Source organism: Paramisgurnus dabryanus, chromosome 12 (genome assembly GCF_030506205.2).
Source record: "Paramisgurnus dabryanus chromosome 12, PD_genome_1.1, whole genome shotgun sequence".
Lineage (NCBI taxonomy): Eukaryota > Metazoa > Chordata > Actinopteri > Cypriniformes > Cobitidae > Paramisgurnus > Paramisgurnus dabryanus.
Window position 1 is genome coordinate 12053693 of NC_133348.1, and position 24177 is coordinate 12077869.

General features: G+C 38.7%; 1 long non-coding RNA gene across 1 annotated transcript; it reads left to right on the forward strand.

Moving 5' to 3' along the window:
• The first annotated feature begins 1612 nt into the window (after nucleotides 1-1612).
• On the forward strand, nucleotides 1613-2990 carry LOC135738385 (uncharacterized). Its single transcript, XR_010528695.2, has 3 exons — nucleotides 1613-1890; nucleotides 2616-2780; nucleotides 2935-2990. It is a non-coding gene; the product is annotated as an uncharacterized lncRNA (long non-coding RNA).
• Nucleotides 2991-24177: the final 21187 nt, after the last annotated feature.

Consider the following 24177-nt stretch of genomic DNA (forward strand, 5'->3'; position numbering starts at 1 on the left):
GTAGAGTGACAGGTTGTGTAGATTGGCCCATGAGCTGTAGTCGCCTATGGCACTGACATGACACAGACACACACACACACATACACAAGCTCACCCTCACTTTTGGCGATTGTGTTTGTCGAGTGGGAGAATTTACCACCACACCAAAAAACGCATAATGAGTCCTGACAATGTTGGGAGGGTCCGCTGTCAGAAAGGGAGGGGCACCCAATGATGACACCTGTGAAATAGGGAGGAGCCTATCAAAGACCTGCCCACTCATGAGCTTCGTTTTAGCAGTAAAGAATTTCTCATTTATTTGTTAATTTCTTTGGGAAAATAAGGTAAAAAAGCTGTTACTGGTGTAGTACCCTTTCAAAAAGCTAAATTGCACTGTAAGCAATTGCCGTAAATTTACAGCCAATTTTCAACACTAAAATACTGTTTTCATGTTAAACAGTTTAGTACTGTAATTAGCAATGCATTGTGGGCTGCTTAAATTGGAGCAACAAGACAGAGGCCCTCAACAGTAAGTTGATGTTTTAAATTACAGGACAATACAGTATTTTCTCGAAAATGCATGTTGACTGGGGAATTTGGAGCACGGTCAGAAGCAATATTAGTTTTATAAATTGAGGCTAGCCTTTTGCTTTTGGTCAATTTTCTTTAAAAAAATACAGAAGTAATTTGTCATTAACCCCTGGATGGAATTTCGGGAACCATTATTTGGATTGGAGATTTTCCAGAAGAGGACGTACAATTTAGATGACGTGCTGCACATTCTCAAGTGTTCTTCAACCAATTGATCGGGTCTTGCATCTACAAATGAAACGGTAATTCAAATCTTATTCATATTGCCAAAAATGCTTATCAACTGATAGAAGCTTCTCTTGCTAGGGATTTAAACATGTCATTGAACAGTGAGGCTTAGATTTGAATAGCCAAAACAATATTACTTTTGAGTGGTATTTTGTTTAATTTTGGTAAAGTTAGCCGTAGGCTACTTCTGAATTTGAGAAACAACACTTATTAAAAAATTTACTTTAACCAAACCATAGGATTATTTGAACATCGACTATCCAAGATGGTTTTGGTGAGTTTTATTTTGTTTGTGTCGACTTTTAATGAAAAGTGTTTTACAAACAGTTAACAAGAAAATAAAGCTAATTGTAGTTTGGTTAAAGTTGAATAGTCAAGGCTTTGCATTTTTCTTTTTAAACGCCAAATTGGTGTAAAAATATTGTCTTTCTGGACTCTTTGTGAATGCAATGTGTGTACTAGTTTGTGGGAGTACTACTACATATGTAAAAAGAGAGGTGTAAATATTTTTTTGGCTCAAAGGAAGCTGCATGTAAGCTACGTGTGACAACATGGAGTTAAAAAAATAAATTGTTACCCTTTAAATTTTGAATGTAAAATCTATTTAGAAGTTTGATTGTAGGTACCTCGTTCACGTCTTGGTTACATTCCACCTAGTGTTTACTAATTATTGTCCTTTTTATAATTTTTCTTCTTAAAAATCTTATTATGGTAAGGATAATGTATTTGTTCCCTTCAGGTGTCTGCCACTGCAGTTGACGTTGAGACAACTCTCAGTCTTCCTGCAAGTCCTCGCCTGATACCTGGCTGGTAATATACATTTAATTTAGAATCATTGATAGACACATTGTATATTTTATCCATTCATCTTGAGTTTACAAATGTTTACACAAGGTAACAAGTATTTCCATGTTGTTAAGTTTCAAGTGCAACAAGGCAAGTCACAATTAAGGGTTGGATGATCACCTTTAAGGGCTCTGAGGGCATCACACCAACATTTGCAATTGGACTTGCTGCTATGTTTGCAACCTACTACATTTTCAGCCTTCAGTATCAAGATGAGACAGCCTGCCCTCTGGAATTCATTCAGAGGTAAACCCCTTCAATCCCTGCCATCATTATATAGATATATACAATTAAATTAATGTGTTTGTATTTTATGCATAAAATGGAATTAGTACTGTACATTTCAAGCCTCAACACCTACACACACACACACACACACACACACACACACACACACACACACACACACACACACACACGCACGCACACACGCACGCACGCACGCACGCACACACACACACACACGGTATAGACTTTATTATAATTCCATTTGATGTCATTAAAGGAATATTCTACCCTTTTGCCATATTAAACTATGTTATTACCTCAACCTAGACAAATTAATACATACCTATCTTTTTTCAATGTGTGCACTGTACAGCGTGTTGTGAATGTGTTAGCATTTAGCCTAGCCCCATTCATTCCTATGGTACAAAAAAAAAGTTTTATTTTGTGGCACCATACTTACTGGTATAACTCCTCATGTAACAGTCTTTAAATAAGGAAAACACGGAAGTGTTTGGTGGCTTCCCTGTTTGGTACCATAGGAATGAATGGGGCTAGGCTAAATGCTAACACATTCACAACATGTTGTACAGTGCACGCATTGAAAAAAGATAGGTATGTATTAATTTGTCTAGGTTGAGGTAATAACATAGTTTAATATGGCAAAAGGGTAGACTATTCCTTTAAATCCACTCAATTTGTGCAATGAAGAAAGACAAAAAAACAATTAATTGCTTTTGATTTAGGCACTTCATTGATATAAATCCCAACAAATGCCAAAATCATCAGACAAGATTGTCTCTAAGAAGAAAGGTGTGATCGTCCAGAAGTCGTCTTCTGCAGTTAAATACACACGTGGCCATGCTACTGAAGAATCTCCTTGACTTTTTAATGGAACTTCATATAGATCGGTGAGTATATAATCTTTCTCTCATTTTTTTGACAGTCTGGCATTGCCACAATACTGGTATTTTTAACTTTATAAGCATTTGCTTGGAGTTTATACTTTACATTCGTGATTGTTTAGTTTATTTATGAGTATGATTGTTTTTTGTTCTTTGACAGTGGCAGCACTGGAATAATGCTGCAGAGAGGAACAGCGGCTACTAAAGTAATGATCGTCTCTTCTGGATCCACAAGAACTAAGATGTAAAAACACAAACCTACCTCACAGGACAATTTTAAGAGGTAACCTGCAAGTCTAGCTTGCAGTGGCACATGTGCCTATACGGTTTCATCCTAAATGTTTTTTATGCTTATTATTGATACATCCTGACAAAATGTTCTACTGTACTATAATAGTTTCAAAATGGCCTTAGGTATGTTTTCAAAAAGTAAACTATAGGTTATGCCCTTCACATTTGGTTAGGATTAGGGGCAGTCTCTGACGAGCAATTTAAGAACGTACGTTTATTGCCATAGTCTAAAGCAAGAAACTACTGTTTCTGTTTACTACTAGAAAGCTTTTTCAACATTGTCCAACAGGATTTATTTTCTTTCCTTTTTTGTATTCATTTTGACATTGACATTTCTCTTTGAAATAAAGGTGTTTGATTTGAAAGTTTTTGTTGCTTATTTTGCATAATATTCACAATAATGCATATCTTAAGCAGTTGTCTTTAGCCCTGGGAATTCATTGGGCAAGTTCATGGGAGACTGATATTTTAAATATCAATGAAGAATTTTTAGAGACTAAATTTATGTTATTTCAAAAATGCTGCATATTTCTGTGATTATTTGGAAATTACAATAATATTGTTTAGGTTGTTACTTTAAACCTAAACAATATTATTTTAGTTTCTAAATAAATCACAGAAAAATGCATTTATTTTTTACTGTATTAGACTGTGAAATTATTTAACAGTGTGACTACAGAAGTATTCTGTATTTCTGGTTTACAGACTACTACCGTAAATTCATTTTACATATGAATACTGTAAAAATAACGGTATACTGCTGGCGTCTCTGCTGCCAGCTCTTTACTGTTAATTATATAAATACAGAACAATACAGTTTTTCTGGTTTACAGACTACTACCGTAAAGTCATTTTACGTATAAATACCGTAAAAATAACAGTATACTGCTGGCGTCTCTGCTGCCAGCTCTTTACTGTTATTTTACAGGGAAATTTTTTACAGTGTGGCACTTTAGAGGTACATACTGGTACCTAACAGGTACATATGTGTACCTAAATGGTACATAGGATGTTTTAAAAGTGTAATATCCCAGTGGCAGATTGTGTACCTTATTTTCCAGATTGATCTCAAGGAAAGTCGTGTTATAGTCACAAAGAATTTGATAAATTTATTCGTGTCCATGGCACGAAATTCAGCTTTTTTGGTCTTTTTCGTGTCACTCGCACAAATTTCCGTGGCACGACTTTCTTTTTCATGTCATTTTATGTATTGTTTTCTCATTGTTTTTCCTATTTTCTTACCATTGTTGCTTGGGGTTGGTGTTATGCTGTGTTCAGACCAGCCACGATAGAAGCATCAAGTGCGAGTGATTTCAATGTTAAGTCAATGTGAAGACGCGTTGACGCGCATCTGGAGGTCTCGCGGCACGAATGAGGCGTTTAGTGCGGCGCGGTAGACGAATGCCGTGAATTGAGCGTTGCCGCTGCAAACACGCGAGTTGAAAATTTTGAACTTTGGCGGAAAAACGTGACGCTTTAACCAATCAGGAGCTTGCTCTAGTAGTGATGTAATTACAGAACGCAAGCGGAGTCGCAGAAGCCCCTCCCATGAATTTCCACCTGAATGTCTCGATGATTAGAATTTCACGCGCGGCTTTCACGCGCAAATGAAGCGAGTAAACTCAAAAATGTTCAAGCGGCAAACTAGATGCGGTAGCTGATTTTGATGCTTCAAAGCGGCTTGTGTGAACCCACGTTTTTAGACATCCTAACCCAAACCCCAGGTGAGAATAGTTTTAAAAGCGGAAGATAACATGTAGAAACCAATAAATAATAGTACATCCCAAACCCCAAATCAAACCCCAATCAACAATTATTTAAAAATAGGGAAACAAAATGAGAATGATTTTTAGAAACCAAGTTTTAAAATCATAATTTTCAAATATAGTATCATACAGACTTGCAGTGAGCTTTTTACTTGGGCCAGTAAGTAACATCTACTTTAACAGCCACCCTACAGTATAAGCAAATTTATTTATTATCCCCAAGTTAACATCCACACTACAATCTCCGCTACGTTAATACAATACCCTGCCAGGTGCATTCTTAGCACTTGATCTTCATGGGTACCATTGCTTGGTCACTATTACTAACGAGAGAGAGAAGTTAGAAATCTAAATTGAGGATGCTGTACTAAAACAGAGAGGAAGCGAGAGAGGTAGAAGTTAGATGTAACACCTGAAACTCGTCCCTGAGCAGGGTTTGAGGCGTCGTGTAAAACCCCTGTCACATCATCAGTAGGAAACACACTGTAAACACACACGCACAATCCACTGATCAGAGCACAGACGCGGCCAATTTGCACTTCTAAGCATCCGCCTTAAACCAGGCAGTGTGTGTGGGTGTGTGTGCATTTTAAAACAGTGATTCGTGAAGCTGAAAATGTACCTGTTAACCTGTTTGACACATCAAAGTGCTTCCCTAATAGCTAAACATTTACCTGCTGAATTCTGAGTGTCGTAGCGTAGGGTCTGAATTTAGATATCAGCTGCTTTTTACGGTTTACGGTCTCTACAAAAACACAGGCAAAAGACTGCATTTGCCTTTGCAGTCTTGGCTTGTGAAACGTGTGATGTAGGTGGCCAGTGGTCATTTGCATAAATAGACTGATTTTAGAACTATTCTGACCAACTAGCAATTAGTTAGGCCTAATTTGAATCAGAAAGTAAAACTGATTAAGATCTACAGTATTTACCTATGTAACTGATTTTAAAGTCATAACCAGTCTTGAAAAAATAAATACTAACTTAAAGTCGCCATGAAACGGAAGTAGCACTTGTCTTATTTCCCCTGTGGTGAAGTATATCCAAGTAAAATGGATTCTGAAATAAAAATAAGGCAGGGCTGGACTTGAATTCGTCTTTGGAGAACTGATTGGATTGTTTGAAGTTGGGTCGTGTTGCTAATTGCTAATCGCTGCAATCTTTCCCCGGACCCCACTGGCCATACCATATGACCAGAAGTAAAGATTTGCGTTTTTGATTGAAGATTATGAGGGCATATGATTTTTCTTTTTAATAATGAAGCTCACAGATAAGTAGTTTTCCAACGCAAATTAGTTTTTCATTTCAATTTCATTTTGACTTTAACCTTTGGATTGGTTTGCATTTTAGATTGAAAAGTCTTTAAGTAAACACCTTAATATGATTGAGCTCAATTGGATGCCCCTTACGAAATTAACCAGGTTTTTTGGTAAAATTATAGTAACCTCTGTTTTTTGCCAGAGTTCAGATTTGTACGGAGCCCCTAAGGGGACATGGAGCAAAAATTAAATAAAGTTTAGTTTCGTGTGCGCACGTGAAACTATTGCGTGTGGATGTGAAACTATCGCGTTTAGTTTTGCGTGCTCACGTGAAACTTTCGTATGCGCACGTGAAACTTTTGCATGCTCACGTGAAACTATCGCGTGTGCACATGAAGCTTTCACGTGAGCACATGAAACTAAACTTTTTTTACTCCAATGTCACCTTAGGGGCTCGGTAGATTTGGGTTTCTGAGTTTTCTGTGGGTTAAAGATAAAATAATTTTGTTGATTAGTTATTGGTATTTGGGCTGTATACAGTCATTGGGATGGTTTTGGGCTAGTTTTGAATGTCCATTGGGCTGGTTTTGTTATGCGAATCTGGCAACCCTGGCTATGCGCTTGCGCAGACGTTTGGATCAGATTATATAGAATGTGCATGTACATTTATCCAGAGATAAAGCATGAACTCGACGAGACATGCTGTGTGCAGAGTTGCCAAGTCCTCTGCTTTTTTCGAGTACTGATTTGGGCTACTGTTTAAACTAGTTGATTTTTCCTGCAGGTAAAAGATGAAAGAATTTGGTTCATTAGTTATTGGCATTTGGGCTGGGAATAGTTATTGGGATGCTTTTGGGCTAGTTTTGTATGTCCATTTGGATGATTTTGATATGCGAATCTGGCAACCCTGGCCAAAGACATTTAGAGAATGTGCATGTAAACGAACATTTTAATCAGATTGTATCGTTTAGGATACGTGTAAATGGTATTGTCTTAACCTGCAATCGGATTAAATTCAATCGTATTGACACAATTTTGTGCATGTAAATATAGCCAATGATATGCGATACCATAATGCTTTAAGATTTTAAAGGTACAGTGTGTAATTTTTAGCAGCATCTAGTGGTGAGGTTGCAAATTGCAACCAATGGCTTAGTCCACTGCTCACCCTTCGCTTTTGAAACACCTAGAGAAGCTACGGTAGCTGCCACCGGACAAACATGTCATCGTCGGAGACAACTTTTGTCCGTTAAGGGCTTCTGTAGAAAAATGGCGGTACAAAATGGCGACTTCCATGTAAGGGGACCCTTGTATGTAGATAAAAAGGTCTCATTCTAAGGTAATAAACACATAACAGTTCATTATGAAATGTCTTTATGCACCCCCTGATAATATAGTTTTGTATATTATTTTGCATTTCTGTCAAGAGATCCTTCTAAAAATTACACACTGCACCTTTAACATCTGTTTAAATTGTTTAAAAGTGTTAAAAATAGTAAATGATATAACCAACATACATGTTTTACATCCTCTTTTAAATTTTTAGACATAACTTTTTAAAGTATTGCAATAATTCAGTTACTGCAAACCATATGCATTTTGTAATTTTGATGTATTTTGCAGCCTTAATTTCTACTATAATTGCTTGGGAGAAATTTAAAGTATGCAAGTACAAAAATATCTAGATTAGCTATCTCATTAAAATGATCCAGAAGATCTTCAATAATCTTCACTTTTATAATTAAATTATATTTGTATTTAATTGTTCATATCTTGGCAAATGATTTGAATATTTGCTCTCAGTTTACTCTTACTACTGTCTAAAAGAAACAATTGAGATATTACAGAGATATTTTCTTTCTTAGTGGTCTGTTTAGCTGCGATTCTCTGCCGTTGGCTGAGACACCTGTATGTTTCTTTGTTCTTTGCTTTTCACAAACCACCCAAAGTGAAGCAGACAGATTGATGGCAAACGTAGCGCAGGAGTCTTGCGAGGCATTTACACAGTTACCTTCACTTAACACAGAGACGCTGGGCTAATTGACACCGACAGTGAGAAAATCGAATCTGGCTTAGAACATCTCTCTCTCTCCTTTTTTTCTTTGGACAGATAAAAAGGCATCTTTCAATCATGTGTGGTTAGCGTTTTCTTCGTAGCCTGAAGTGAAACAGGAAGTTCTTAACTGTTCAGTGGCTTTCGCTTCAGGCAAGGTTCTACCCCGCTCTCACTGGCTCTCACTTTCTTCCCCACCTTTTATAAAACACACACACACACACACACACACATATCTGTTCGTAGGGCATCTGTCTTCATAACCATCTATGCTTAATAATACAGTGCGTGGAGAAACGTCACTGTCTACATTGCTCATGTTATAGCTGAACTGAGCGGTACCTGCTTCGATATCTGCTGATGCTGTCGCTTCTGTTGTTAAGTGCACAATGGAGATTTTATTCAACATAAATGTAGGAATTTTAATGCATTTGATTTTAAAAGGAATCTGCCAACAAATGATGCTAGAGTTTTCCTCAAAACACATTCCAGATTACTAAAAGTACAAGTTTTTATGGAAACTGGGGACCCCCCATCTTCATCTCGTGCACCCCCCAGTATGAGAACCATCGTCCTAGAGCAACATTTAGTGGGATGTGCTACTGTAGGAGTGCTAGGACTTGATTTGGTGGATTGTGTTGTCAAAACACTTTTTTATAATTTTTTTTAAAATAATTTTTCTTTGATTTTAGTGGTTTGGTGTAGTAGGGTCACAGTGTAAAAGGGAAAGGTAGATTAACTAAAAAAATTTACTTCAATTGGGAATACCTAAAAATTATTGTTGTTTTTTTAAAGTGCACCCATTTCTTTGCTAAAAAACAATGTTATTTTGTGTATTTGGTATAGTACAACGTGTTTGCGTGGTTTATGGTTAAAACACGTTATGTTTCACATACTGTACATTTTGTAGCTCCAGACATACTGTTTTTCTCAATCACATTGATTTCGTACAAAACTCATTGATTTGAAAAGCGCTGTGTGCCTGATTGGCCAGCTAATCTGTACGTTGTGATTGGTCTGAATTAGAGGTTGACCGACTTATCAGCCGGGCCGAATAATTGGCCGATTTTGGGCATATTTAAAAAAATCGGCTTTAGCCGATTTTGCTGCAAAATCAGGCGGATTAATAGGCAGGCGCATCTGCGGGCACCTAAGCGTTGTTGTAGAACTCGTGACGCTGCCTCTTGCTGCAAGCAGATCGCTCCCGTCCTGTGTGTGTGTGCAGCCGTGCCTTGTTCACAAACAGCTTTAGGGCGCACTCACACTATCCAAACCGCGCTCGGGCGCGTTTGACCCCAAAAGCCTGGTTTGTTCGGAAGGCTGTGGTGTGAGCGCAGTCGGGCCTGAGCGCGATTCAAAAGGTGAAGACGTCAGTTGCGCGACCACTCACCTTCATCTGCCTCCGTAAAAACCTTTTGATGCGCGCAGCAGGGTTACGTGAATGTCCGAGCTGCACACGTGACAGATCAACTAAGCAATATGATGACATGTGAGAGGGCTGTCTGTAATCGCGCGCCAAACGACTCCGAATGAAAAACACAGACTTATCATTACGGTGGGTTCCAGTGTTAAGAGAGCGTTTTACTTCCTGCTTTTTTCAAAACAAACGCATCTTAATGACGAAAGCGCCCAGACTCGGATCTATAAAAAGTACAGTGTGAGTGCGTGCACCTGGGGGAGTTGGGTGACAATCGCGCTGGGGCATGGTTTGGTTTGGATAATGTGAATGCGCCCTTAGTAAATGATGGGCGGGATCGCGCGAATTAAGCAGCCAGTACTGTAGAACAGCGCGACAGGCTTATGTCTCGCAGTGCACTGTCCGTGCAAAGATAAGGCTCATTTCATGTGATTAATGAGTGATGATGAGTTTTGTTTGCGTGACGGAGAGAGCAGAGCCGCGCGAACGCTTTCTGTCTTTAAACTGTCTCCCTGCTTTTATTACTCAAAACAAAACTGACTCGATGGCAAAAGGTCGGATGACCAAATCATATCCATCGAGGAAATGTTTTTCGTGTTGTTACAGTAACACTTTGTTTACAGTTTTGCGCTGCTCAGCCTGGATTAGAACACAGCGTGTCCGATTCGCGAACTGACTCCTTTGAACGGATTCGTTTGAATGAACGGTTGAAACAACAGATCTGTCGTTAACTTACTGACTGTGAGTCTGAAGCAGGAGGAATTATGATAATTTTTACTAAATCACCAATCCCTGTTGCCTACAATTTGTGTGTTTGTTGTAGTCCAAGAAAAGAGATTTACGTTGGAGATGATAACTCGCGTCATTGTTTATTTTGGGGTTTGTACTTTTTGCATATCATTAACATGAACTAATACACACTTACACACCAAAGGAAATGTAAAAATGTAAATAGGACAATAGTTGCTCTTTGTGCAATTGTTACCAATTTAAGTTTGAAGTAGATCTAACTTTCACTTGTTACAGTGTACTGCATGGTTAGGGCTGCCTATGGATACCTTATCACAAAATAAACGTTACAGTCACAGATTTTGCCTTTTAGTTATCATGCCTAAATGTGTTTTCTAGAATAACTGCCCCACACTGTCAGAAAAAAGGGCCATAACTGTCACTGGGTGGGGGGTGTTACCCTTTTAAAATGTACACCTTTGCACCAAAAGAGCTCATCTTAGCACCTCAGATGTGCAAATTGGTACCAAATGTATACATGTAGAAGATATTTTGAGAAATGATGGTAACCACACAGCTGATTGTAACCAATGACTTCCATAGTAGGGAAATATGATGGAATTAAATGGGTACCGTCAACTGTGTGCTTACCATCATTTATCAGAATATCTTCATCATCATTTATCACAATACTTCCAAGTCAATGGTTACAATAAGCTGTGTGTCTACCAGCTTTTATCAAAATATATTTTTTGTTCTTCAGAAAAAAGAAATTCATACAGGTTTAGAACAACATGAGGATGAGAAAATGATGACAGAATTTTTATTTTTGGGTGAACTATCCCTTTAGGACCTTTTTACTCCCCCAGGACCAAGTGCAGATTGAACTTTTTAGGTTTTCAAGTTCCCAGCATGCACCACAGCATGAATCATTTACAATTCCTATTGTTATAATTTCGTTGTTGTTTGTTTTAAATTTATATTCAGAACTTTCTTTGTTTGGATTTATTGATTTGGTACAACGGTGAATAATTTAATTATGATATTTGCTAGGGTTGTGCCGATACAGTAGATGATAGTATTGTGTATTGACTATTGTCAGACATTTGGCCAGGCCGATAGTAGGGATGTCACTTTTGAGAAAAATTAAATTTGAATGGATATCAAATATCATGCAATTTATTTAAATATATTTTAATATCTACGTCCATGCCCCTCCGCGCATAAATAAACAACCGTAATGGAGATTCTATTGCAATTAACAGTGACAGTCATAAACGGGGACTATCTGGATTATTATTTTTTTACTTAATGTTTGAAACAGAAGGTTATTAACTTGTATGAATATCAACTTATAAGAAGTGCCACTATGCAATGCATAGCCTACAACTTTAGGCTACATGAAAATAAAAAGATTCAGAACAGGCACAATAATACGACAACTTAAACACCAGCCTAGCCTTATTCATTTCTTAATATTGTTTGCCAGAAACACCAGTCTATCAACTTCTGGATCAAGTGCGGCTTTCTTTTTATTTACGATGTTCCCCGCGGTGGAGAACACACGTTCGGAGCGCACAGACGTGCCTGGCACACACAGGTGTTTGTGCGTCAGTGTTGAGAGAAGTGGCTAGCTGATAGCAGGCTTTCATGACGATAGTTGGCGATAGTTGTTATTATTATTATCATCATAGTTTCACATTAAAGGGGACATTTCACAAGACTTTTTGAAAGATGTAAAATAAATCTTTGGTGTCCACAGAACAAACTATGTGAAGTTTTAGCTCAAAATACCCCAGAGATAAATTATTATAGCATGATAAAATTGCCACTTTGTAGATGTGGGCAAAAATGTGGCATTTTTGGGTGTGTCCTTTTAAATGCAAATGAGTTGATCTCTGCACTAAATGACAGTGCCGTGGTTGGATAGTGCAGGTTAAGGGGCGGTATTATCCCCTTTTGACATCACAAGGGGAATCAAATTTCAATGACCTATTTTTACACATGATTGCAGAGAATGGTTTACCAAAACTAAGTTACTGGGTTGATCTTTTTCACTTTTTTAGGTTGATATAAGCACTGGGGACCCAATCCTAGCACTTAAACAAGGAAAAAGATGATATGTCCCCTTTAGCATGTGCATTGCATGCTTTTCCTCGCATGAGAGGGTTTATAGGCTTCACTATGCGCTAGCTAGCTTGTAAAGTACCCAGATTCCTTCTCCCACGCACCTGATCTTTTAATGCACGCTTCTTGGACTCTTCCTTGGACCTGAACGCCTACAACATGGACTCCTAGCACCTAAACTTGTAATGCGCATCACTCAGACTCTTCCTTGGCTCGTGCATGAGCTTGTAATATGTGCGTCTGTGACATTTCCTTGCACTAGAGCAGGGTTTCCGCGGGGTTGTAAAAAGTAGTAAAAGGTAGTAAATTAAATTATGCCAAATTAAGGCCAGTAAAAAGTAGTAAAAAGTAGTAAGCGTCTTCTGACGAGGTAGTAAATTTTCGATTGCCTTTTGTAATGTTATGATGCCTGGAAATTAGTTCAAATCACCTGCATATCTGGGCAAATAATCAAAGGTCTTTCGTCTCTGGGATGTGATCAAAGCCTGGAGTGGAGCCAAATCACGTTCCTCTCTCCGCTGTAAGCGTTCTGTAATCACTACGGACCGGATCCACTCCGGGTTTTCTGACTGTATCACGTTAAGCTGAGGTAAAACTTTATTTCAGCTAGCGTGGTCAAACTTATAATGCAGGAAGGCTCCGATGTTTTGAAGATCGATAAAGGTGTAAAAGACGATTGACTTGGCTTAGCGAAATGATGAAGATTGGCAAGCCTTTCAGTTCGTGGGCTAAGAAAACAGGTAATTGCGTGTCTTTGCACAGTATGACTAACGTAAGGGGTCCTCTATTTTGGGGGTAAATGATTTCTCACGTTACTGATCATCCGCGGCACGCTTTTTAATGCTATGCTGATATAGCCAGTGGCTGGTACAATGGGTTTGTTTAACTCGTGGGTAACTTCATGTGGCGCCACAACAACCAAAAGGCAGATGACATCCAAATCCTGTGAGAGCGATTGACGAGGAATCATAAGAGGAGACTGCTTCCGAAATGCTCTCGCGGGACTTTGATGTCATCCACCTGTCGGTTCTTGCAGTTGCATTTGCGTGTGGGCACAAAAACGTAACATTTGTACATATATTTAAGCACAGCAGTTTAAAAACAAGTGATTTAAGCCATTCAAACACAAACAACAGTGCGTCCGCTGTTTCTGTGTCAGAGGAGCACGCTAGCCGCGCATTCGTTTCTCATTGAGCATGTGTTGTACGTATTTTTGCCGCTTTATTGGCCTTAAATAACACATATGCCTCAAAAATCCCGTCTTTGCAAATATATCCTCATATAAACATGACCATTTAAGTCTTAGGAGAAAGTAAACAGCAGAAACATTGCGCATAAACTAGCACATCAGCGCTGCCTCTATTGTAACATAATATTTTGTTGATAAATGTACAGTCATTTAATTAACAACTGTCACGATGGTTACAGACATCCTGTGCGATTTCTACACGAGTTTGACTCGAGTTACTCGTTCAGGGTTTATATTCATACATAACGTTTCTGTATTAGAGCTGTGACTGTAAACTGTTGTGTGAACAGAACAGACCCTGGATTATTTGTTTATGTTTACTGAATAATATGATATGAAAAAGTTGTATTTGTTCACATTAGTAAATGCATTATATAACATAAACAAACAATGAAAAATATAGAGTATATAATCATTAATTTATTCTTGTTTATGTCATTACAGTAATTGACGGTGGTTCATGGTGCATTCACTAATGTTAACAGTTTCAACTTTGATTAAAAAATTATTAGTAAATGCTAAAATAAATACATTTACAATTAATAAATAATTAATAAAAGATTCATTAAAGGTGGTGATATTCATGTTTTCTTTTTATATAGTGAGTTATTTATGTTTCGCCTTAATCTGAAATGCCCTGCAAACTACAGCTACCTATATGCCACATGAGACTTCAATATGGAATTTATGGCAAAAAAATCTCCCCTTAAAATGCTATTGGTCTCGCCTACATAAAGTGTTAGGTAAAGGAATATGACTTGGCCTGAAAAATATTTCAGTCAGAAGAATTTTTTCACTTTAATTCTTTTTTTGTATGTTATATATGTCAAAATCTGTGTAAATAATAGAAAGGTCGCTGATTAACACTTGCAATTCAGTGTCGTGATGGTTTTAAAAAATATTCTGAAGGTAGTAAAAAAGGTAGTAAAAAGTAGTAAATTTAACTTAAGGATTTCTGTATAAACCCTGTAGAGAGGTTGTTAGGTGCGCAGGGTTTTAAAAGCAGTAGGTTTGTTGTCCCCCAAATACTATCATGTATCTGCGATCTCACAATGGGGCAAATCGCCCAACACTAGTGTTTGCTGATTATTGTTGTTGTTGTGTCGAGGGTCATTTGTGTCTGGATGGTAAGCTTAAGCCTAAATAAATAAAAGTATTTCTGTTGTTGGACCACAGCTGGATACAGTATCAGTTAAACTTATTTTTAATTTTAAGTTGGGTTATTTAACAGCATAGCAGTGCATTAAGAAGACACATGGCAGAAAAACCGAATGATAAATATGATAGAAATAATCGAAGGCAGATTTGAGAAAATTGAAAAAGGTAGTGAAGGCCACGGGTGGAGAAGACCCTGCATGTGTCTGTGTGTGTGCATTGAGATTCCTGTCCTGTATCTGTTAACAGTGGGGTGTGAGCTGAGCACTGCTGCATAATTGTGAAACCACAGGGACTGCAGCTCTGACCAACCTGTCAAAACATCATGACAATCATCCCTTACCACATCGCAGACAGACAGAGAGAGAGAGAGACAGGCAGAGAGTGTCAGCGTTTTGACTGATATACCAGCTGAGAAGTTATAATTACGATCACTGTGTGACATTTGTAATTTAAGCGAGCCCACACACACACACACACACACACACATTGTACATGGACTGTGGTTCGAAAGCTCGACTGCGGCGGTCTGTAAGGAAGTTTTTTAGCTGCTACGCTGGATAGCGATTCCACACCGCTGCGTTTTGAGGCTAATTAGTTTCGATATTAACGGGACAAAACCCCAAGCAGCTTCTAAATGTCACCCAGTCTCCCCATAGACATCCACACACACGCCAGTTCACGCTCTTTGCCCCCACCAGAAAAACGCCGCGGGGAGAAACCAAGAAAAAGCCAAGAAGCGGCGACGTCGGGTCACAACGACGTGCGGAATAGCAAACCCGTAGATTCGACATACTGGGAGGACTGGTGTGAACTAAAAGAACTTTCAAAAGTCTGACGCTGGGGCTTTAAAGGTGAAATTTACCCAGAAATCAAAATGACGGTTTTACATTGATGTCTATCAACATGTGTATCAGTGTCTACCACAGGATCAAAGCAACGATGGGTCCTGCTGGCCTGACTCACCCTGTTGCATTCTTATCACAACTTGACAGCAGACAAAAAATAATGTCATAGTTGAACAGAAGCCTAGAAGTTTCCTGCATGGTCGGCATTTAAGATAACATTCAGGGAGCAACAAAAGCCTGAGACAGTGAATACCTTACTTTTCTACTTATTTGATTTGAAAAGAATAAGAAATATGTTAGATACTGTTAGAACATTTCTGACTACAGAGTGCAAAAATCTTAAGAGTTTTAACTCCTACAATATCTGTTATTGCTTAGAGCTTAAAGGGATAGTTTACCCAAAAATGAAAATAATGTCATTATTGACTGACCCTTATGTCGTTTCAAACTCGTAAGAACTTCGTTCATCTTCAGAACACAGTTTAAGATGTTTTATATTTAGGCCGAGAGCTTGTTGACCCTTCATTGAAAATCTTTGTACGATATACTGTCCATGTCCAGAAAGGTAGTAAAAACGTCATCAAAGTAGTCCATGTGACATCAGTGGGTCAGTTAGAATGTGTTGAAGCATCGAAAATACATTTTGGTCCAAAAATAACAAAAATGATGACTTTATTCAGCATTGTCTTCTCTTCCACATCTGTTGTGAAGCGCATGTGCAAGACTAAAATCACCTGACTGCAGGTGCTGTTAAATAGATGTTATCCTCAGACATGCTTGCAAAAAATTTTTTTTAAACGTACAGTGTGCGTCTCCCTCAGACTGGGGCGCACCAGATAACACGTCAGCTGCGTCACTGCGCTTCACAACAGATGCAGAAGAGAAGACAATGCTGAATAAAGTCATAATTTTTATTATTTCTGGACCAAAATGTATTTTCAATGCTTCAACACATTCTAACTCAGTGGTTTTCAAACTTTTTCTGTGTGTGGCCCCTCTTGTACATGGTGCATACCTACCTGGGCCCCCCAAAGAAAATTTATGACATAAAACATTCCAAAACAAAACATATTAAAGCGACACCATGTAATTTTTCAACCTTCATAATACATTTTCAAGACCCTTGTGATAGTACATCGACTTTAAATAGGTTGAATGACATGTCTACCATAGCCTGACGGGGTCTGTATCGCTTTTACTCGTATTAACCAGAGCACAAAAAAAACTACAAAATTTGACTGCTTTACGGCATGCGTCACTTCCTCCATTTCCTCAACACATTTTTTTTTGACGTGAATTTTACTGGAGGCTACTTAAAGGGATACTTCACCGATTTAGCATTCAGCTTTGTATCTGTAGAAACCCGGCAGTATTACTGAATGACCATGTTTCCCTCCCTCATTTCCCCCTGAGAGGAGAGATATCTGCATTTTGGTTCTGCAAAAAAGTCCTCCGATGATGTAATATGACGATTTTTGCATCATCGGAGGACTTTTTTGCAGAACCAAAATGCAGATATCTCTCCTCTCAGGGGGAAATGATGGAGGGAAACATGGTCATTCAGTAATACTGCCGGGTTTCTACAGATACAAAGCTGAATGCTAAATCGGTGAAGTATCCCTTTAAGGACTGTAGAGAGCATCTTCTATTATGTGACTCTGTGGCACCGTGTTAATGTCACGGACCTATGACATGGGCGACCCTGGTTTGATTCCCCTTTAAGGCAATTTTTTATATAAACTCACAATCTTGATTCGTACATAAATGTGATCTTCTTTATAAATTACGGCGATTATCTTGCATATAATTCCCTGTATTCAGATGCTGCATTCACGTGTTCACATATGTACCTTTCTTTTACTGTCTATGGTATTTACATTACAATCCAGGATGCTATAGCAGTCAAACTTGCTCAAACTCACAGAGTGTAAAACCAAACCCTATTCATTCACCAATCAGATCCGGCAGACCTAAACACATCGGTTTACTTGGATTTGGAGCGACAATTTTCACACAAAAGAGAGGAAAAACGAGCGCCATTGCGGAAAATCCTGGTGGCGAGGGAGAGAGGGAAGATTCAACAATATTTGTTTTGAAAAAGGCAAGGAAATACTTCTGATCGTTTCTCAATTGGAAGGCTGCAGCCTCCGGAGGTTTAATATGCAGGCTGCATACGTCATCAAGCCTGGTTTATTAAGGTAAACTGAGCATTAAATTCGCAAATCATAAGCATACTGCAACAATTTACGATTAACTAAGTATAATAGTCAACTATATAATTGTTAATATTCTGAAATAACACAGTCTTGATGACGTATGCAGCTTAGAAATACAACATCCGGAGGCTGCAACCTTCAGATTGAGAAATGGCTTCTGCCACGAGTTCCTCATCAGAAAGTTGTAACATGACTGCGTTTCTCCCTGATGCCTTAAAATGTTGATCGTTTAGCGTTTAGTTTTTTAAAGGTTTAGATTTTAGTTTAGTTTTAAGTTTTAAGGTTGGCCAGTTCTTTTCCTTTGCGACAGTGCTGCGGTGCTTGTGGCCTCTAGGGGCGCTAGGCGTGAAAAATACATGTCTAGCGCCCCCTAGTGGCCAAAAAGTTCCGCAAAGTGCCTTTAAATGAGACAATGTAGCGCTGTTGGTTAGTAGCCTTATTTTTCTGAGATTTAATTACACCGAATTTATGATAAATTAATTAATTTTCTAAAATGTCATAAAACTGCCCCCCAGTTTGACAAACACTGTTCTAACTGACCCACTGGAGTCACATGGAATACTTTGATGATGTTTTTATTACCTTTCTGAACATGGGTCATGGACAGTAAACTTTACATAGATTTTCAGTGAAGGGTCAGCAAGCTCCCAGACTAAATATTAAACATCTTAAATTGTGTTCCGAAGATGAACAGAGGTCTTACGAGTTTTGAACGACATGAGGGTGAGTCATTAATGACATTTATTTTCATTTTTGGGTGAACTATCCCTTTAAAGTAAAGTTTTATAAATTAATTAAACTTTTCAGACTTCACCAGGCTCAACGCAAAACAAAAGTAGATCACTCAAAACTGTTTTGCTCCCATTATAATCTATGCACAATATGGCTTGTTTTGTAGAATGGCACCACGGCTGAATGTTGATGCTCTTGGACTTGAACATGATACCATAGAGATAAAGCTGAGAAAGAGGCGTAAATGCAGAAATCCATGAAACACGGTTGGCATGTGAATGCCGTGCTATATCGAACATTAAAAAGAGACTGAGTTTTTCTGTATGTGTGTGTGTGTTATTTTGATATAAGGCAGATGCACAGGAGACATGAGAGAGCAGATCGAGTGTGTGTGTTTGACACAGGGGTCACCTTCATCTCATCTGGGAAAATCATCTTCACAGGGAACCTCAGCAGCAAAGGATTCTGGGTGTTGTGGCCATCCGGAATACTGAGATGTATGGAAAGAGAAACCTGCCTGACATCTTAAACCCACCCAGAAGAGAATCGTATTGCTCCCAGGTTTCTCTTTCATTCCTCTGAAAACTTGATAGGTTAGTTTATTTAAAAGTATTCAAATGGCCTCAACATTTACTGCAATGTTGTTGCAAACCGTCTGCTAAACAGAATGTTAGCGACGAACTAAAGAAGTCAAAAGCCATGTCAGAACTGTTCGAAATGCATCCTCTTGTGTTCTTCATGAAGTATATTTGGAATGACATAAGGGTAATAAAATAATGACATCATTTGCTTTGGGGTGTATAGTAATATTGGTTAAACTAGCCTTTTAATTGAAGTCTCTGTTATGTTTTAGTGAGATCTTTCTAACCTTGGAGAATCCACAGGGTCAAATTTGGCTGCTGTTAATTGCTGATACCCAAAATCTTCTTGGGTTCTCTAGGGTTAAAGACGCCATGAAGCGGTAGTAGCAGTTGTACCAGTTGTAATCTTTCCCTATGGTGACATATATCCGAGTGAAACTGCTTCTGAAATGAAAAAAGCTAGAGCTGGACTCTAATTTGTCCTTCGAGAACTCAATGGATCATTTGAAGTTGGGTCATGTTGCTAATTGGTGCGATCTTTTCCCGGACCCCTCCCACCGGCCATACCATATGAGTAAAGAGAGATATAGAAAAAGAAAAGAAGAGGTTGTTTCAAGAAGGGGAGGTGATGTGCATTCTTGATTAAAGATAATGAGGGCACATTAATAAAAAAAAGAATGAAGCTCACAGATTAGTAATTTGTAAAAAACACAATATTAGTCTCTATTGTCTTTATCAAGGTAACGCGCCCACGTCACGTTGCTGTACGCGTGGTCATAACAACTTAACGTTTACTAAAGCAATAAGCCCTGCAAAGCACTGGGTTACCAGTGCATTTTCTAACAGCTAAGGGGCGTTGTTCGCGGAGTGCCTAAAACCCCCTTAGCTGTTAGAAAATGCCCTGTAACCCCCACTGCTTTGCGGGGCTTATTGCTTTTATAAAACTGTTACTTCATATGCATAGCAGGATTTCGTAAAATAAAACTCAAATAAGTTGTAATTATATTAGTACAAATATTACTCTTCCGCCAAACAAAGTAGTTCCTCAGAATCAAGTGTGGCTAAAACAGAGCATAGTTCCCAAGCAACACAGACGTAGCAAAGACACAATGAAAATATGATTTAAGACTGTGGTGTTTATTTTCATAAATCAACATTCATCTAATTTATAAATTAACATTTATATTGTGCAACTGTTGAATTGATGATCAAATATGCTTGGAAGCATACTTAACTCTTTCCCATTTAGAGGTTTTTTAAAATGTTGCCACCCAGTTTTAGTTGAATACCTTCCAGAAAAATTATCTTCCTTAAATAAACATAAAATATATAAAATGAAAGAACAGATGCTCCACTTTAAAAAAAAAAGTTTCATCCCACCTTCATTTGTTCTCTTATCACCTCTCAAATTTTCAGCTAAAAGCAGAGATAATTCCATTTTTGTGAATAACTTTTGTAAGAGATCAGCCATCAAAATTTACACTGTGTTTTTAGTGTTGAGTGAATGCGTCCGTGATTAAGTTGGGTAAGATCGCCACCCAGTGAAAAGCGGAAATACGGATTTTAGTTAGAAACTCCTCAGGGAATGTTTTCTCTTTATTGACGAGATGAATTTATTGAAATTTACCTGGATTTCTCCATTAATTTTGCAATTGTAGAAAAATTAAAAATATGATTAAAGACTGTGGTGTTTATTTTCATAAATCAGTACGTAGCAACAGCTGCGCAGTGATACTTATGTAATGCAATCTGAACCGTGGGGTTCCGGGGTATTTTATCACGGCTTAGAACACATTTCAACCAATCAGAATGAAGGACCAGAACGGGCCATTTTATAAACGTATTTAAACAATGCCGTTTTAAAACAAGTGATAAGGGGCTCATTTCAAGCCACTGAAACACAAACAACAGTGCTATAGTAAATGCACGCGCTGTTTCTGTGTGAGAGCCACGCATCTGCTCATTGAGCTCGTAAGCATTATTGCAGTTTTATTGGTCTTTGCAAGTATCCTCATAATAATGGTCATATAGGTCTTAAGAGAAAGTAAACAGCTGATAAAGGAAACACGTGTTACAGTATATTGTATCAGGACTTTGGTCTTAAAGGGGAAGTTACCTAATTTTGGCCCTGTCTGTCTGTTAATCCAACAGCAGTGAGAGAAAATATACTACATTATTATTTATTCTCCTTATTTCATCACTGACTGTTTATCTTTAGTGAGCTTAAGATTTGTTTGAAATCATTCTCATATAGTGTAATACTAGCAAAATTATCTGAAAATGTTTTCCTTTTGAAAAAAAATGCACAGTATAGTCTGCGATGTTACTACTGCACATGTGCAGTGCCAATGCTGAAACAATATGATGAGTGGGCCTGGTCCGATATATCGTCCACTTTTTTTTCTTTTCAGACAATCACACTCCTGCCCATGATTAACAACTGAGACATTACAGAGATCTCATTTGCTATTTCCCTTTTCACACACACACAAAAAAAGATCTTAAGATGTGTTTGAATGATTTGCTTTAGAGTTTCTGGTTTCTTTCGGTTTGTTCCGCTTTGTTTATCAGTGTGTGCGTGTGTCATAGGATCTGAATATAAACATAGATCTCTCGGTTTGTTTTTATTTTCCAGAACGAAAGGGATGATGAAATGATACCGTAAAAGTGCTTGTGTGTGTGTATGTGTGTGTGTGATCAGAGCTGTTTGTATTAATATTCCCTCAGGTGTGAAAGTGAGAAGATAAAATCAGATGTGGCTGTGATGTTACGCCTCCTGATAAACTGATATAATTAAAAATAAATATAAACCTTCGTGCCGCGGGCCATGGAAGTGTGAGGTAGATTTCCTTTGAATGCGGGAATGGTAATTTCTCTAAAACCATCAAATCTCACAACAAAGAAATGAAGATCTCCAATCGTGCATGCACTAAACTCTTTCTCTCTCTCTCTCTCTCCTCTCTCTCTCTCTCTCTCTCTCTCTCTCTCTCTCTCTCTCTCTCTCTCTCTCTCTCTGTCTCTCTCTCTCTCTCTCTCTCTCTGTCTCTCTCTCTCTCTCTCTCTCTCTCTCTCTCTCTCTCTCTCTCTCTCTCTCTCTCTCTCTCTCTCTCTCTCTCTCTCTCTCTCTCTCTCTCTCTCTCTCTCTCTCTCTCTCTCTCTCTCTCACTTTTTCACACACATCATAGATGTTCAAAATGTTCACAGGGACCAGGATTTGGAGCACCACTTGGCCACAAATGCCTCTAATCATCAGTTGCTTCCAGTTCAAAATAGAATTCCAGATGTCAGAAATTTGATTTTTTTTTACTGTTTAAATCAGACCAGAATATTTATTATAATAAATACATGACTGTATTTATATTTGTAATAAAATTGAAATTGTAGTAAGTATAACTTTACTTTGGTCTTTTATTAATCAGAGTGTGTAGTTCTTGCTCCTGGTTCGATCTTAATGAAAAGGAAAAACCCGGAGTGGCACTGGAGTGGACTGAACACAGACTGCTTTGACTGGTAAGGAAAATTCTCTGTTACCGTGGGTTCACACCAGCCGCGTTCGAGCCGTCAAATTCGCATCTAGTTTGCCGCTTGAACATTTTGAGTTTACTCGCTTCATTCGCGCGTGAAAGCTTACCCCCCAGTCACATTAGCTACAAGCGACAGAGACAGAGCGACAGGCTACCATTCATTTTCAATGGAAGTGGCCGTTTGCAAGCGACAAGCGACGAGCTCGCCGCTGCGCGAGCAAGGCGGGGCCAAAATAGACAAGCAGGCTATTTTATGCAAATGCTGAGCGATGCGACAAAGCGACTGCCAATCCGAGTGAAGGAGCAGCGTGACGTAGGTCTGTGGTCGAGTCTGAGAAAATAATTCAAGATGGCGGAAAATGCGTATTTATGTATATATCTGATAAGTTTGGCATTTTATCTCATATATTTTGTTACTTTTATCGAGAAATAAATACTTTTAAATCCAAAAACACCGTTCTTGTAACTTAAAAATACCTCTAAAGTGACTTTTGATACCGCTTTGAGAAACCAGCCAAGGAACGCCCATCAAGCGAGTGCGTGTCGCTCGGTGTCGTTCACTTTTGTAGCTAATGTGACTGTAGGGTTAGTCATCGAGACATTCACACAGACATTTGCGTCATGGGAGGGGCTTCTGCGACTTGGCTTACTTCCTGTAATCACGTCACTCCTAGGCAAGCTCCTGATTGGTTAACGCAGCGCGTTTTTCCGCCAAAGTTCTAAATTTTCAACTTGCGCGTTTCCCGCGGCAACGCTCAATTCGCGCGAATTAGGAATCACGTCTACCGCGCTAAACGCCTCATTTGCGCCGCGAGATCTCCAGATGCGTGTCAACGCGTATTCACATTGACTTAACATTGAAATCACTCGCGCTTGACGCCTCTACTGCGGCTGGTGTGAACGCAGCATTACTCCATACACACACATCTTTCCAGACCAGCATTCAGTTTGTGTTTCTTGTTGGAAAAACTCTTTTTTTTTTATTGTTGGACATAAGGACAAACTCCAAAGCATCACAGGATCCTGCAGCACAAATATCTGAATGACCACAAACACACTTTAAACGTAAATGCCCTCATTTGCATGCACCATTTAAATATTCACTACTTCCTGCACGCTGCGCCAGCGATTGGGTCATGTGACCTCCTGTCGGTCAAAGGCATCTCTGAGTTAATCACCCTCACCGCGCTGGTGCCTTTTTTATGTTTCGATTCCTTTTTTCAGCTTCCCTTTAGAGAAAGTTTCAAGAAGTTTCTATAAATTAATAAAGATCTGCTGGTGTATGAAGCCGATCTGGCTTTGAATGAGAGTGTATTGATCTTGCAGGTGAAGCTGGGATCAGCACTTCAAACGGAATGCGTTGTTCCAGAGGAGAGTTTGGAATGGCAGGTGCACAACCGTCTGAAAGCCACAGGAACCAACCAAACCCACACAACAGGTCAGATAGCAGAGGATACGG